The sequence below is a fragment of the Myxine glutinosa genome, chromosome 2 (assembly GCF_964187855.1).
Source record: "Myxine glutinosa chromosome 2, kmMyxGlut1.1, whole genome shotgun sequence".
Lineage (NCBI taxonomy): Eukaryota > Metazoa > Chordata > Myxini > Myxiniformes > Myxinidae > Myxine > Myxine glutinosa.
The window spans coordinates 118,184,729-118,199,848 of NC_136262.1; positions in this window are offsets into that span (position 1 = coordinate 118,184,729).

The following is a 15,120-nucleotide window of genomic DNA, read 5'->3' on the forward strand; positions in this document are numbered from 1 at the left end:
AAAAAAAAGAAAAGAATCCAGTGAAGAAAGTAATGAATATGTGAGTGTATGAAATGTAGAGATTGTTATAATATAATTATGGATGGTGGAGAGATGAGGTTGAGGAGATGATGAAGTAGACTCCAGTGGACATTATTGATGGAGTGGAGATTTTTTTCTTCTTTTTTTTGTATACAAGATCGAGGCTCGTGTAAGAGTCCATTTGCGACAAAACATTTGCGACATTAATGACAAAAAAACAAGAAGACGTCATGCGGAGCACGATACTTGCAAAATCCGCCCCCCGCCCCCAAGAAAACAAATTCCATTGATAGTGATACAGCAAATTGTCCATTTCATCAAGATTAAAATTGACAATCTTGATCAACGCTCGGGTCAACAGGAAGAAAAGTGACGATTTTTCAGACGAAAAATTATGATTTGTAAGGTTGACCTTGAGTTGACGTTTGACCTTTTGACCTCAAAAAGTTTGTTTCCCTATTTAGTGACTCAATGTGCAAATGCTGTTCAATTTTCAAGTGAGAAAAATTGAGGATTTTAAAAACTTGGCCTATGTTGACCTTTTGGCCTATGTTGACCTCAAAAATAGTTGGTGGTTGAATTCAGTGACCAAATATGTAAATCCTTTTAGAATTCCAAGTCAATCAAATGAAAATTGGTGATTTTAGAAATTCGGCCTATGTTGACCTTTTGGCCTATGTTCACCTAAAATATAATTTGTGGTTGAATTCAGTGACCAGATATGCAAGTCATCTTCAAATTTCAAGTCAATTGGATGAAAATTGAGGATTTTAGAAATATGGCCTATGTTGACCTTTTGGCCTATGTTGACGTTTTGGCCTATGTTGACCTCAAAAATACTTGGTGGTTGAATTCAGTGACCAGATATGCAAGTTCTCTTCAAATCTCAAGTGAATCAGATGAAAATTGAGGATTTTAGAAATTCGGCCTATGTTGACCTTTTGGCCTGTGTTGACCTCAAATATACTTGGTGGTTGGATTCAGTGACCAGATATGCAAGTCCTCTTCAAATGTCAAGTCAATCGGATGAAAATTGAGGATTTTAGAAATTTGGCCTATGTTGACCTCAAATATACTCAGTGGTTGAATTCAGTGACCAGATATGCAAGTTCTCTTCCAATGTCAAGTCAATCGGATGAAAATTGAGGATTTTAGAAATTTGGCCTATGTTGACCTTTTGGCCTATGTTGACCTCAAATATACTTGGTGGTTGAATTCAGTGACCAGATATGCAAGTCCTCTTCAAATTTCTGAAAATTGAGGATTTTAGAAATTCGGCCTATGTTGACCTTTTGGCCTATGTTGACGTTTTGGCCTATGTTGACCTTAAATATACTCGGTGGTTGAATTCAGTGACCAGATATGCAAGTCCTCTTCAAATTTCAAGTCAATCGGATGAAAATTGAGGATTTTAGAAATTTGGCAAAGTTTGTGACCTTTGGGCTATGTTGACCTTTTGACCTTTTGACCCCAAAAACAATAGGCTTCTCAATTGGGACGACCTATACAACTTGGTGAAGTTTCGTGACGATCGGTTTAGAATTGTGACCTGTAGGCCGGTGACAAACAGACAGACAAACAGACAGACAGAACCACAAACGCAACCGACCAATATACAGTACTTGAAAAATCTTCGATTTTGCAAGTAACAAACGCACACATAAGACAAAATATAAAGAGCGGGAGACCAGAGAGGAAGCACACAAGTACAACATTTGAGAGTAGGGACATCGGGAAATCTGTAGTAGGTAGAGGGCTTGGGAAGGGGGGGGGGGGGGGAAGAGGTATAAAACACATGGACACAGCTCGGACTTCCAGGAAAGAAGTCGGTATTTCAATAAAGTGGATCTGGGGTGAATTAACGGGGGTAGAAGAGTGTAACGAACTCAAGCAGACTCCATCGTGCCGGAAGCGGAAAGCGCGTTTATTGACGCGGTGATGATTCACTCGTGTCTGACGAATAAGCGCGTCCGATAAACCACAACAACAATGCAAATACAAGTCAGAATAATACGTTACATCCTCCTTTCTTTCAAGGAAGCCACTTTAAAGGAAACCAGCAAAGCAAATAACTCTAAAAAGTAAAACTTACACTGAATTAATTAACAAACAGCATCACATTCAGATCACGTGAATCAATTGATTTAAATTTAAAGATCCAGACGTCTGGGAGGGTTAACCGCTCTGCCGCTCCTTGTGATGAACTTGGTATTTCTGGGAGATGCAGTGGCTCGAGGCGATGACACTGTTGGGAGACTTTGGGATTCAGATGCTTGCTCACTTGGACTTGGGGACTTGCAGCAGTTCCCCACTGGGGTGTCCTGTTGAGTGGTGGGATCAGGGAAGTCCCTCATGTCCTGGGAAGAGTAAAAGCGAGAGAGTGGCTGACTTCCCACCGGGCCAACATTGGCTGAATGAGGCACTCTGCGGAGATGGAGCCTGTTACGCCGGTACACATTGTTTGGGGTCCTCAGCAAATATGACCGGGGGCTGTTGTGGCGCGCCTCAACTACAGCCGGAATCCAATGCCTGGCCTCCGGGTTTGGCAACATCCTAACACTGTCTCCCGGCTGGAGCGGTGGCAAATCTGACATAGATGGCTTGTCATGATAGTATTTTTGTTTCTCCTTCTGTGTGTCAAGGCGTGATCTCACAAGGTGATGGTCATACCGCGCAGGCATGAGAAGAGTGCGGTTGCAAGGCAGTGTGTTTCTGGGGCGTCTTCCCATTAGGAGCTGAGCCGGGGACAAGTTTATTCCTTCAAGTGGAGTGGTGCGGTAGTCTAGCAGGGCTAAGTACTTATCTGCTGACTTCTTCCAGAGCCTTTTCACTGTCTGGATCGCTCTTTCTGCCTCTCCATTGGCACGTTGGCGCTTGGGGGACACAATGTCATGAGTTATGCCATATTCTTTGCAAAACTGAGAAAATTCCTCTGACGTGTACTGACTTCCGGAATCGCTTCGCAGCTTCTCTGGAATACCATGTCGACAAAACTGCTGCTTGAGAGCTTCGATTACAGAGCGAGCTGTAATGTCCTTGAGGCAATCCACCTCCACAAACTTGGAGTAATAATCGACCGTGAGCAAATACTGCTTTGATTCGAAGTCAAAAACGTCGCTTCCAACTTCGATGAATGGAAGATCAGGCGTGTAAGTCGGCAAGAGAGGCTCCCGTTGCTGAGCGCTTTGATACTCTGCACACTTGCAACAATTCCGTACAGTTTCTTCGATGTCAGAGTTCATTGAGGGCCAATACATGACCTCGCGAGCACGCTGCTTACACTTGTTCACTCCGAGGTGCGATTCATGAATCAAGCTCAGCATTCTGGGTCTGAGGCTTGGTGGGATGACAAGGCGCATGCCTTTGTAGACAACACTGTCTGAGACTGCCAATTGCATTCTGGAGTCAAAGTACGGACGGACCTGTGCTGGGACTTCCTTTCGGGAGTCAGGCCATCCACTTGCAATGACACCGCAGAGAAGGCTCATTTGACTCAGAGTAGCTTCCTGGATTTCGAGGTATTTCCCACTCGTGATCGCAAGGAACTGGAACATGTTCACAGGCTCAAGGTCTTTCCCAGCTTCTGAGTCGGTGTCCGGTAGAGGTGCACGGGACAATGTGTCGGGGAGCACCATCTCAGAACCACGGCAGTAGTTAACCTCCAAGTCATACCGTTGAAGCTTGAGCAACATACGCTGTAAACGCATGGGAGAAGATAGGAGAGGCTTCTTGAAGATTTCCTCAAGGGGTTTATGGTCATTATATACCACTACTGATTTTCCAAAGATATAGTAGTGAAATGCTTCTGTTGCATGGACGATTGAGAGCATTTCCTTCTCAATCATAGCGTAGCGACACTCAGTATCGGTCATACTGCGTGATGTGAACGCTATAGGGTTGCCATTCTGGAGCAAACAGGCTCCTACAGCGTTTTGGCTGGCATCGGCTTGTATTTCAACTGGCTGACTTACATCGTAGTACTGAAGGACCGGGGCCGAAATACATGCTTGCTTCAGCTTCTTGAAGGACAGCTCCTGAGCTGACTGCCAGGAGAACTCCACGTCCGCCTTGCAGAGATCACGGAGAGGCTTGCTTGTGTCACTTAGGTTGGGGATAAACTTCCCTAAATACTGAACGAATCCAAGGAAACGCTTGACGCCTTGTTTGTCTGTTGGACGTGGCATTTTCTCAACTGCCTTCGTCTTGAATGGATCTGGTAGCACTCCTTCTGCAGTAAGCAGGTGGCCTACATAAGGGACTGAGGTTCGCCGGATGAGGCATTTTCGGAAGTTTAGTTGCAGGTTATAACTTGTAGCTCGTTGCATAACTCGCTTCAGTACACAGTCGTGGTGGGTGATGTCACGACCAGCAACTAAAATGTCATCCATTACCGCTGTTGCCCATTCTATCCCTTCTAGCATCTGGTCCATGATTCGCTGGAATATCTCCGGCGAGCACCTCAATCCATAAGGGAGACGCAGCCAGCGGTATCTCCCTACAGGTGTATTGAACGTGGTCAAGAATGAAGAAGGCTCGTCAAGGCGAATTTGCATGAACCCACTGCGGGCGTCAAGCACAGAAAATACTTTGGCTCCAGGGATTTGAGCTAAAACTTCCTGAACAGTTCTCATTGGGTAGTGCTCACGTTTTGTGCACTTGTTTAAGTCTTTGGGGTCTATACAGATGCGGACTTTGCCGTTGCGAAGAGCTACTACCATGGAACTCACCCACTCAGTCGGTCGTTCTACCTTCGCGATGTGACCTTCGGTGACCATCTCTTGTAGCTTGTCAACTATTTGCTCTCTCAATGCTGCAGGCTGTCTGCGAGGAGCGTGAACTACTCCCTGTGACCCTTCTACAAGCTTGATCCGATAAGTTCCGGGAAGAGTTCCAGTTGTCTTGGCAACTTCGGGAAACTCAGAGATTACTGCTTCCTGAGACACATTGACTAGAGGCTGAACAAGAGACAACTTATCGAGCTTGACAATGAGGCCTAGGGCTTCCGAGGTAGCGCCTGACATTACATTCTCCTGATCGAGGTCAATGACCTCAAAACTGGCTCTAACGGTCTTGTTTTTGTGAGAGAGAGGGAGTGTCACGGTACCGACAGGATGGATAGTATGGTTCGAGTATGTTTTAAGAACTTTATGCGACGATTGTAGATCGCCTGTGAGGTGCTGGACTAACTGGTAGTCGTTGAGTGTTAGTGTGTTGCACCTTGCACCCGTGTCAATCCGGAACCGAGTCGGCTGACCCAGCAACGTGACGGTCTGTGCCCACTTGTCATGAGTAGCCGTATTGATGCTTGGTTGTAGAGCGGAGATCCTTAAAATGTCAGATTCCTTGACGAGTTCTTGAGGAAGATCTACATGATCTAGACTGGTCTCCTCATCAAGGGACTTTAGGTCGCGCAGTCTCTTCCGACACGCCGCAAACCAGTGACCAGGCTTCTTGCAGTAGGAGCAGCTAGAATTAATTGCTGGACACTTGGCTTGCCTGTGCACTGACTGGCCACATTTGCTGCAGGGACCGTCATTCCGAAACCGATTCTCAGCTTTGAACAGCTCGGTGGCTTGTGTATGCCTATCAGGCTTGCTCTTACAACGTTGAGTCTGGTGCTGAGTTCGTTCGTTTACAGATCTGAGGGCTGAGATGAGAGCATCTTCATCTCGGACTATTCTCATATGTTTCTGCGAGAGCTCTAGCTGTTGGCCAATTTCTATAGCTTTAGCTAGTGAGAGCTCCTCACCCCTATCGAGTAATTTCTCTTGGACCCTCTTATCATGGCTGCCATCAATGATGCAATCGACGATTATGTCGTCTGGGTCTTGGTAATCGCAATCCATGAGAATTATCCTCAGATCTTTTATGAAATGATCAAAAGACTCACCACTCCGCTGGCGCCTTTGTTTCAGTCGGTGTCTGGCAACTCTTTTGTTCTTTCTGGGCTGCACATAGTTCTGGAATTTGTTCAGCACTTCCTGCGGGTCGTCTTTCTCTCCTTCCTCCCAAGATAGAGTTTGGTAGATTTGACGACCTTGTTCGCCGATCCACGTCCCGAGCCATCCTGCTTGACGAGGCTTCGTTATGTCTGCGAGCGGCCCTGACAAGACAAAACTGACGTGATTTCTGAACCGGCAAAACTCCTGGTAGAGATCCAGACTCTCCCAGTCGATCGAGGGATGATCAAAGTTCGGAGATGCCATATTTATGGAGACGAATGGCGGCTTATGGCGTGAATATCAACGAACTTCTGACACCATGTAACGAACTCAAGCAGACTCCATCGTGCCGGAAGCGGAAAGCGCGTTTATTGACGCGGTGATGATTCACTCGTGTCTGACGAATAAGCGCGTCCGATAAACCACAACAACAATGCAAATACAAGTCAGAATAATACGTTACAAAGAGCTCAAGGTTTTGGATTGGAGAGGATAAGAGATGGTGGTGAACAGCTGTTTTAAAGACATGGAGGGAGGAGTGGGATTGAAGAGAGTGAGGGAGTTTGTTCCAGAGGCGGGAGAAAAGAGGAATGAAGGAGTGAAGGTGAGCAGAGGGTCTTGATTTTGGCCGTTTAACCATAAGAGGGTTGCAGGCAGATCTTGTGCATCCTGTAGGAATATTTGGGGGACAGAGCCCAGAGAGAGCTGGGGGAGCAAGGCCGGAGAGGAGTCGGTAGAGGACAGAAAGACCACCAACCTGCCTGCGGTGAGTGAGTGAAAGGCCCTCGGAGATAGCTTCATCACGGGAGATCCAATGATTCTGAAAGCTTTGGTTTCAACAGCGTGAAGCCGAGCTAGGTGTGAGGCAGGAGCACCAGCCCAGACGGGAGAGCAGTATTCCATTGAGCTGTGGATGAAAGCCTTGTATGTGGTGACCAGCTCAGGTGTGCCATGTTTTACATGTAAAGTCAAGGCTCATGGAAGAGCGGCAAAAGCGAACGGATCAGGACGAAACGGTAGAAAGTGAAGGGGAAACACTAACAGCAGGGTTGAAGGATAAAATCGAGGGAGAGTTGGACAAACAATATGTGTGGGGAGGAATGAGGGGAAGGTGAAGATGCAGGGGGTGGACCCATCATTGCAGGTGACATAGAATAATTCCTTTTCTCCAACAGCCTCATCTCAGATCATCAATTTGGATTCAGGCCATGTCACTCTACCTTGGACATGCTGCTTCTACTCTCCCAACAATGGATGGAGGTCCTCAATGTCAGACATGAGATCAGGACCGTCTCTCTGGACAAATCTCGAGTTTTCAACATACAGTCTGGCATCCCACCTTGCTCTCCAAACTGTCTGCCCTACCCCTCATCGTTACCTGCATCCCTTGTTTGTCCGTCTACCTTCTCCCTCTGCCTCGCTGTTGGCGTTTCCCCTTTCTCCTGCTGTTCCCTTTGTTAAGCTGTGTTTAAGCTGTGTTTAAGCTGTTTAAGCTGTGTTTAAGTTTAAGTGTTTAAGTTTAAGTTTAAAGTTTAAGTTTAAGTTTAAGTTTAAGTTTAAAGTTTAAAGTTTAAGTTTAAGTTTAAGTTTAAGTTTAAGTTTAAGTTTAAAGTTTAAGTTTAAGTTTAAAGTTTAAGTTTAAGTTTAAAGTTTAAAGTTTAAGTTTACGTTTAAGTTTAAGTTTAAAGTTTAAGTTTAAGTTTAAAGTTTAAGTTTAAGTTTAAAGTTTAAGTTTAAGTTTAAGTTTAAGTTTAATTTAAGTTTAAGTTTAAGTTTTGTGTTTAAGTTAAGTGTTTAAGCTGTGTTTAAGCTGTTTAAGCTGTGTTTAAGGCATCTGTTCTGTATCCGAGGTTTTCTAAGAGCCTATTCCTTGTATAAAAACATAACCTCTATCCACCTTCGGGATGGACGTCATGACGGGAGGAATGTCAATGGGACAATGGGGAATGTCCAGGGATATCCCAACAGTGTCAAAATAAACAAAGGAAATATATTCATTTTCATTATTGAAATAAAAACAAATTTTGTATCCAGTATTTATTTTTTGTGGTGTTTCTTGTTTTTTTGGGGGGTTTTTTCCCCTACTTTTCCGGTGAGGAGGAGGGCAGGTGAAGGCTGTTCTTGGGTGAGAAACGAATCAACGTTACACCACTCCTTGACGAGACCCCCACAGCAGACAACACTCTGCAAAGATACACACAATCATCCATCCATACTCAAAATACCGAAAAGTCCTGCTAACACCCCTCTACCCCTCTACCTAGAATGCCTCCAGGTACCTGTCCAATTCAAATTGAAACTTATCTGCGGTTTCTGCTGCCACTACCTTTCCAGGGAGACCATTCCATGCATTATCCACTCTCTGAGTGAAAGACCCTACTTTACTACCGTCTTCACTCTTCTCTTTATAAAATGGGTCATGACGTCCGGATGTCCGTCCACCCGTCTGTTAACCTTTTAGCTACGAGAGATGACCGTCAGCCCACTTGAGGGGCTATTTTTTATACTTATTTTGTGTACACCTTTCATTATCTTAAACATCTCTATCATATCCCCTCGTAATCACCTCCTTTGTAATTTATAAAGGCCTGCCTCCTTCAGCTGCTCCTCATAGCTAAGTATAGCTAGGCCCAGAATCAATCTAGTCACCCTGCGCTGAACCCTCTCTATGGCAGCTACTTCCTTCCTGGGTTGTGGTGACAAAAACTGCACAATACTCTAGATGGGCCCTCACTAAATTCCTGTGTAGTGTTAAAACTACTTCTTTTGATTTCTAATTTACCCAGCCATGAATACAACCTGAAATCCTGTTTGATTTACCTATACCTGCCTGGCACTGTCCTGTCTGCTTACCCCCCTCCCCCCCTCCCTCTTCCCCACCTCGTTGCTATTACTAGTCCCATTTAGGGAGTCCCGGAAGTATCTACATTTTAAGGCTCTTCTGCCAAACAGTTGCATAGGCTCCGCCTATTAGGCTTAGCAGAGCTACAGCCCCCGACATTCTCTGAAGGTTTGTACTGCAGCCAATACCGGTTAAGAGAATTGAATGCTCAATCTATATACGACAACAGAGGTAGGTAGCTGTGTGAAAGGTAATATTAAATTACTAGTAAAAAGCCCGTCAAAAGTGACGGGTTGGAACAGTTTATTTGACGGTGCAGCCTCGTGAACATGCCAAGGTCTGAAGCCTCGGCCTAGTGGCAGGTGTGCTTATATCTTATTCATTTATAAGACATCCAAAGGATGTAAATGAACACTCGGTTTACTCTGTGCGCGTTGTACATCACGTGCAGCAAATTTCACCTCCCTGCACCTCAAATTTATTGTTATTTTAAAACGCTTCTGTACACCGCCATTGAGGTTCGGTTTGCAAGCCATCGTCTACAATTCCAATAGAAGAGACATAATTACTCTTTTATGGAAACTGTCTTTCCGAGTTTGTTTTATCCTCAAAAATAGACCGCAGTGAACACACATTCGTGTTAAGAAGGTCTTCAAGACCTACCTTTATGAAGGGGGGCAGACATCTGTACAAACACACAAACTGACATTGTGTTTTATATGGTAGATCCCCAATTAGTGTGTGTTGTTATTATAATATTAAATATAAAATTTCCTTAGTAGGTGTAGGGAAGTGTTTTAGGCACCCACAAAAAAGGGGAAAAAATTGACACCGGGCAACGCCAGGTACTCCTGCTAGTTTTCTATAAAGGTGTACCAGAGGTCAGAGTGTGACAGACAGAAGCACTATGTCGACGAATATGAATCAACAACCAACAAAAGGCATTGTTATGGCAGACAGTGTTTGTGCAACAATGATTGGACAAAATTGTCTCAGAAAGATGAGCGGTACAAGCAGGACCGTAGCCACCGGGAGCATCTGGGAGTTGGCAGGGTTGAGGGATCGGTGGAGAGGGGATCGATGGGGAGAGGGGAGAGGGGATCGGTGGGGAGAGGGGAGGCGGGATCGGTGGGGAGAGGAGAGAGGGGATTGGTGGGGAGAGGGGAGGGGGGGGATCGGTGGGGAGAATGGATGATATTCGAGAAGGGCCGTTTCTTTAAAAGAACGCATCAAAACAACTGGAGATGAACAACTATCGGGGGCACCTCTTTGCGGTGGTTGTACTTTGTACCCCTCAATGCTAGTCGGGAGCCAAACCTTCTCCCTTCTTCCCTGCTGCCCGCATTTGTCAGCGCAGCGCGGTCACTGTGTTACGGTCTGTGTCCTTTCTTTTCTTCTTCCTCCTCCCCCTCCTGAGTTAGACCAAGTGGTTTGGCCCATGGATATAAAGCCTATGATTGGCTGTGGGACGGGACAGGGAAGGGACCAGGAAGTTGATTCAGATGTGGGAGTGGCCATTTTGGAGGAGGGCTCATGGTAGAGTGCCTTTTGGTGTGTTTGTAGTTTCCAGCTTCAATATCTCCACCTGAAGGTTGTGCCTGATTAACCCCTGCGGCCACCTCTCTACCTGAAGGTTGACTTTGATTAAACTCTTGCTACCACAGGGCCTGCATTGGGGCCTAATGCTGGGCCTGCATTGGAGCCTAACGCTGGGCCTGCATTGGGGCCTACTGCTGGGCCTGCATTGGGGCCTACCGCTGGGCCTGCATTGGGGCCTATTGCTGGGCCTACATTGGGGCCTATTGTGGGGCCTGCCTTGAATGCAGTGCTTATTAGAACTCTCGCTGCAGCTCCTCCAGTTCGGATCCCCAACCTGGCCTGAAGTTGATACGCGAGGATACAGTACCGCTCACATCCGCATCGTCTAGGTCTCTCCTCTTCTGACATCTTCAGGACTACCGGACTGTAGGTCCTCCCTTGGGGACGGACTGGAGTCCGCGGGGTTCCCTCAGGTCGCCCCGGTCCTTTACATGAGCAGCACCCTCCAGCCCTGGCTGCCTACTTCTTCCCTCTCGTGCTGGCCTAATCTGTTTTTTCCCTCTCTTCTTCCTTCTTTGTTTCCTCTTTCTTTATGTATAGGAATAGATTTTGATTGTTATAACCTATAAATAAAGCCGGTTTGATTGAATGCTTGGCCTGGTGTGCTTCAGGCCGTAACAACTGTCAGAATGCTGATCATCCCCATGGACCGGCCCTTTCCCTCTTGTCTCAGTGGATGTATTTAACATACTGTATGGGAACACTGTTGATAAAAAGCAGAGCCCAAATCCTCCGAAAAAATAAAATACACGAATGTGGTGAAATGAAGAAGAAGAAGAGCCTTCGTAGGCATGGGGCATATTGGATGCCTATTTAGGGGCAAGCGCTCGGTCTGAGAGGGGGTCATTATCTTGTCTGCTGAATGAGTTACCTCAGCCTTCATTTTCATTCTTTGGTTTATTTACATTGAAATCATTATTGTTGAATTTTCCTTGTCATGTTTGCATGCTGTTGGGTTCGGGAATAAACCTGTGTGTTTCGTCAAGTAAACGTCTCACATCCCGTCATTCCCGCGCGTGTAAAACTACCGCCATAAATTCGGCTGCCGCCTCGGGAATAAAAAAGTCCAGCCATTTGTCACCCAGCGGTCTTAATCGCTGGTGACGCGACAATATGTATATATATATATATATATATATATATATATTGTTACAGACGCGGTTTTAGATGTTAGTTTACCGAGCGGTTTGGTATTACCGCGTCCGCACAGTTACTCCCCGATTAGAACCCTATCCCGCCCGATTCCACTCGACGTTGACCAAGTCGCGCTATGCTAAATCAATGAAGGAAAGGACACAACGGCTGGGATAAATGCAACGACACAAGGGGTACAGTTCTCAAGACCTCCGGAGGAGGATATAATATTGGTGATGCAGAAACGGGTAGATTACACGGTAAGAGGTAAAGCACAGAAAGATGGGCACTTAGACACAGTCTTATCTTATCCCCGACAGACCACAGACAAACGGGACAAGACTGACTTACACAGGGATTGATGGCAAGGAAGGGCAGGCAGTCGATAGCACAAGGTGCACCTTGGCTCAGGGGCAGAATCAAACGCGGTCCGGTCCAGAGATGCGGGGAGGTATTCAGCGCTTGGAGGTGGCGTCTTCTCTCTCCGTGCTGGGGGCGCATCTGACGTCACCTCCCTCGTCCTGCGCATGCCCAGCGGGGAGTGACACGCCCTCGGCCCGTTGTCTCCGCCCCAGATGGAATCGGTCTGCCGCCTCCATTGGGTGCGGGGGGTTACCGGGCTCCGCCCTTGACGAGGAGCTGACAGCGAGCCCCTGCATGGTAACCCCGTCGGAGCACATGTTCAATGGCGGCTAACCAAGCCGGAGTGAGGACGCACACTCCCCGCGCCGCCGCCGCTGTTGTTGTTGTTGTTGTTGTTGTACCATGAGGAAGAGCTGCGGGGAGGTATTGGGAGGTCCTAAACTTTCTAACGGTGCCATACAATCACATTCTGGTGCAACGAAGAGTCAGAATTAATGGAAACGAGTCCTTAACTGACATAGACTAAGAATAACTAGCAAGATGTCCTATAGTTGTCTACGTGAGATGCGGTGAACCTGGGTGTGACATTTAATGGGGGAAATAGGGGAAGGTCGGTTCTACAGAGTGTTGTTTACAGAAAATGGGACTAGGGAATGGGGGATTGGGGATAGTTGGGAAGTATTGGGGAAATAGGGGAATATTTACAAGCGGATATGGATGGAGGCCAAATCCCATATCCGCAACATTGCACCCTTCTCTACCTCGGGGCGTCCCGACCCGATAAATTTTTACCTACGTTAGTGTGGCACTCAGATGTAGTTCCCTCTACTATTAACTCAACCCTGAGTGCGACAGTTTTACAGATGTTCACAAATGAGTAAATATGTCCCCCTGCGACGTTGCACCCTTCTCCTCACAGAAACACACCCACAGGATAACCGAATCGCGGAAAGAATCCTCAAACTAAACATATAGCCGGTAGGGAGCATCATTTATACAAGACTACACTGATATTTACACGACGATCCAGGACCTGTTTTTGGAGGAACACATGCAGATGTTATGCATAGAGAGAGAGCACGCATGCCAGCATCGATACACCAACCCACGAGTGCTCTGTGGCCTTACGGCCTTTAATAATGTGCAGAGCACCCCATCCAAGCACCAAAAGCACCACCCCATCATGTACAGTCAGCACCATCCGGTGCACCAATAAAATGTTCATAGTCACCGGTGGTGTCGCAGCCGGCCGATGTTCTGCCGCTGGTCTTGCCTTGGAGCCCACTTGGTGTTCTGGCTTCCTTCAAAAATAAAGAAAGGCGCCAACCGCGTCCATTTCTAAATTGTGGCCGTCAGGGGGGCCAACTATAAGTGGTTCACCTGTATGGCATAGGTGCCACGTTGACCCAGAGGTCCATCAACGGGTGGTGCTTGGCCGCAAAAGAACTGCGGTCCATGGTGGGCGGCCACAAAAATTGCGGTCCATATGGTGTATCGATCCAGGCAGCAAGCAGCGAAAGTACAGGCCCACAACTGCGGAGCCAGCACCTCTCTCTCCTCTCTCTCTGCCCCAAAGCCAGATCCTCGGAGGTGGGAGACAAAAGAAGAAGACAAGTGAGTAAGGTGGTAAGGGCGCAAAAGTGCACGCAATACAAGGTGATGCACACTGGGGGCACATGGGAACCAGGTGAGACAGGTACGTTCCTACCGTACGCCCCCCCCCGCCCACCAGGTAACCTACATTGCCCCTCCCTTACCCCTTACTGTATCCACAAAACACAACACTACCCATAAACATCTACTTTACACATCAACAAACGTCCCTACTGTCTTCCCCGTTCCTCCCGTAAACCAAATTCGTCTTCTCTCCCTCCTAACCAATCAAATTTGCCATCTCCAACTTAACATCAAAATTTGCCATCACCAATTCATCATCAGTCCCTCCTAAGGAGGGAGAGATGGAATCACCCCAATGTCTCATCCACGTCGTGATGCATCTCACAAATCCAAATAGCAATTCTTATTTCCTGCAACACAGAACAAAGAAACACAGGTGTGGAGTCATCATCATCACCTCAGCTAAGTGGCTGCATATGGTGCGACAGGTTCATCAATCCTAACTATTTCCTAAATGACTTTAACAACTTTACATTACCCGGGGTCTTTCCCTGCCAATCCATTGGCCAACTTACACTATGGGTTCTAAAAACCAATTCCCATTGACCAAACTGTGGTGCTTCTCAATTTGGGGTCTCACTCCCCCGATTCAACACTCGGTGCTCTCGCACAATTTCTGGGCTGTGACGTGTAGCTCTCCCAGCAGGTCTACCCACCTGCACACCTCCACCACTGTAGTTGCCACCCGAGCTTACCTGCTCCTCACCCTAACCTAACTAACTGGGGAAGGCCCTCTCGCACTCTCACCCCCTCAGTGCCCTCTCTGGCACGGGCTGCCCGATCCACACCAAGGATCCTCAGGCACCCACTGACACTAACGGCTCCCAGAGCCCACCTGCGGCCTCACCTGGCCGACATCCTCACAGTGGTGGAGTGCCCAAACCAACTACATACACTAACAGGCTACACGCCCAGCCATTTCCACAACACTAATGCACCCATCCACAATACCATTCTGCAACCGCACCACAAATGCCAATATCCAACCACAATTTACCTATACCCTCTACCTAACACTTACACTACCCGCCCCGGGTACTCGTGAAAAGGGGTCCACTCTTCCCCCATCCACACCTTCGCACCATGCACACCACTCCGTACCACTTACTCCAACTCTCTCCACACCACTCATTCCAATACTCCATGTATCCCACACACCTGTACTTGCACACCTGTGCTCTCACACCTGGTGCCACCTGCACCCTTCTCTCCCCAAGCGCATTCGCGCTGATCCACAACACTCACTACTCATACACTGCTCCACACACCTGTCCAGTTCTCACACAGCATCATCTCATCTAACTACTCCCCTCTGAAACTTGCGCTTCCCAGTCGTCCCTTTAAACTATTGCGCTCCCTCGTCATTATCATCCACACTAAACTACCTGCGTCCCCACTACAGGTATCAGTCACTAACTAAACTTAACGTTACCTAATGTCATCTCTAGATCCCTAACAATATAACCTAACCCACCCGGGCTAGTTTCCACTGCCATACACCCCATAATCTATAGCGCATTTGCCCCACGTTTGTGAGGGATG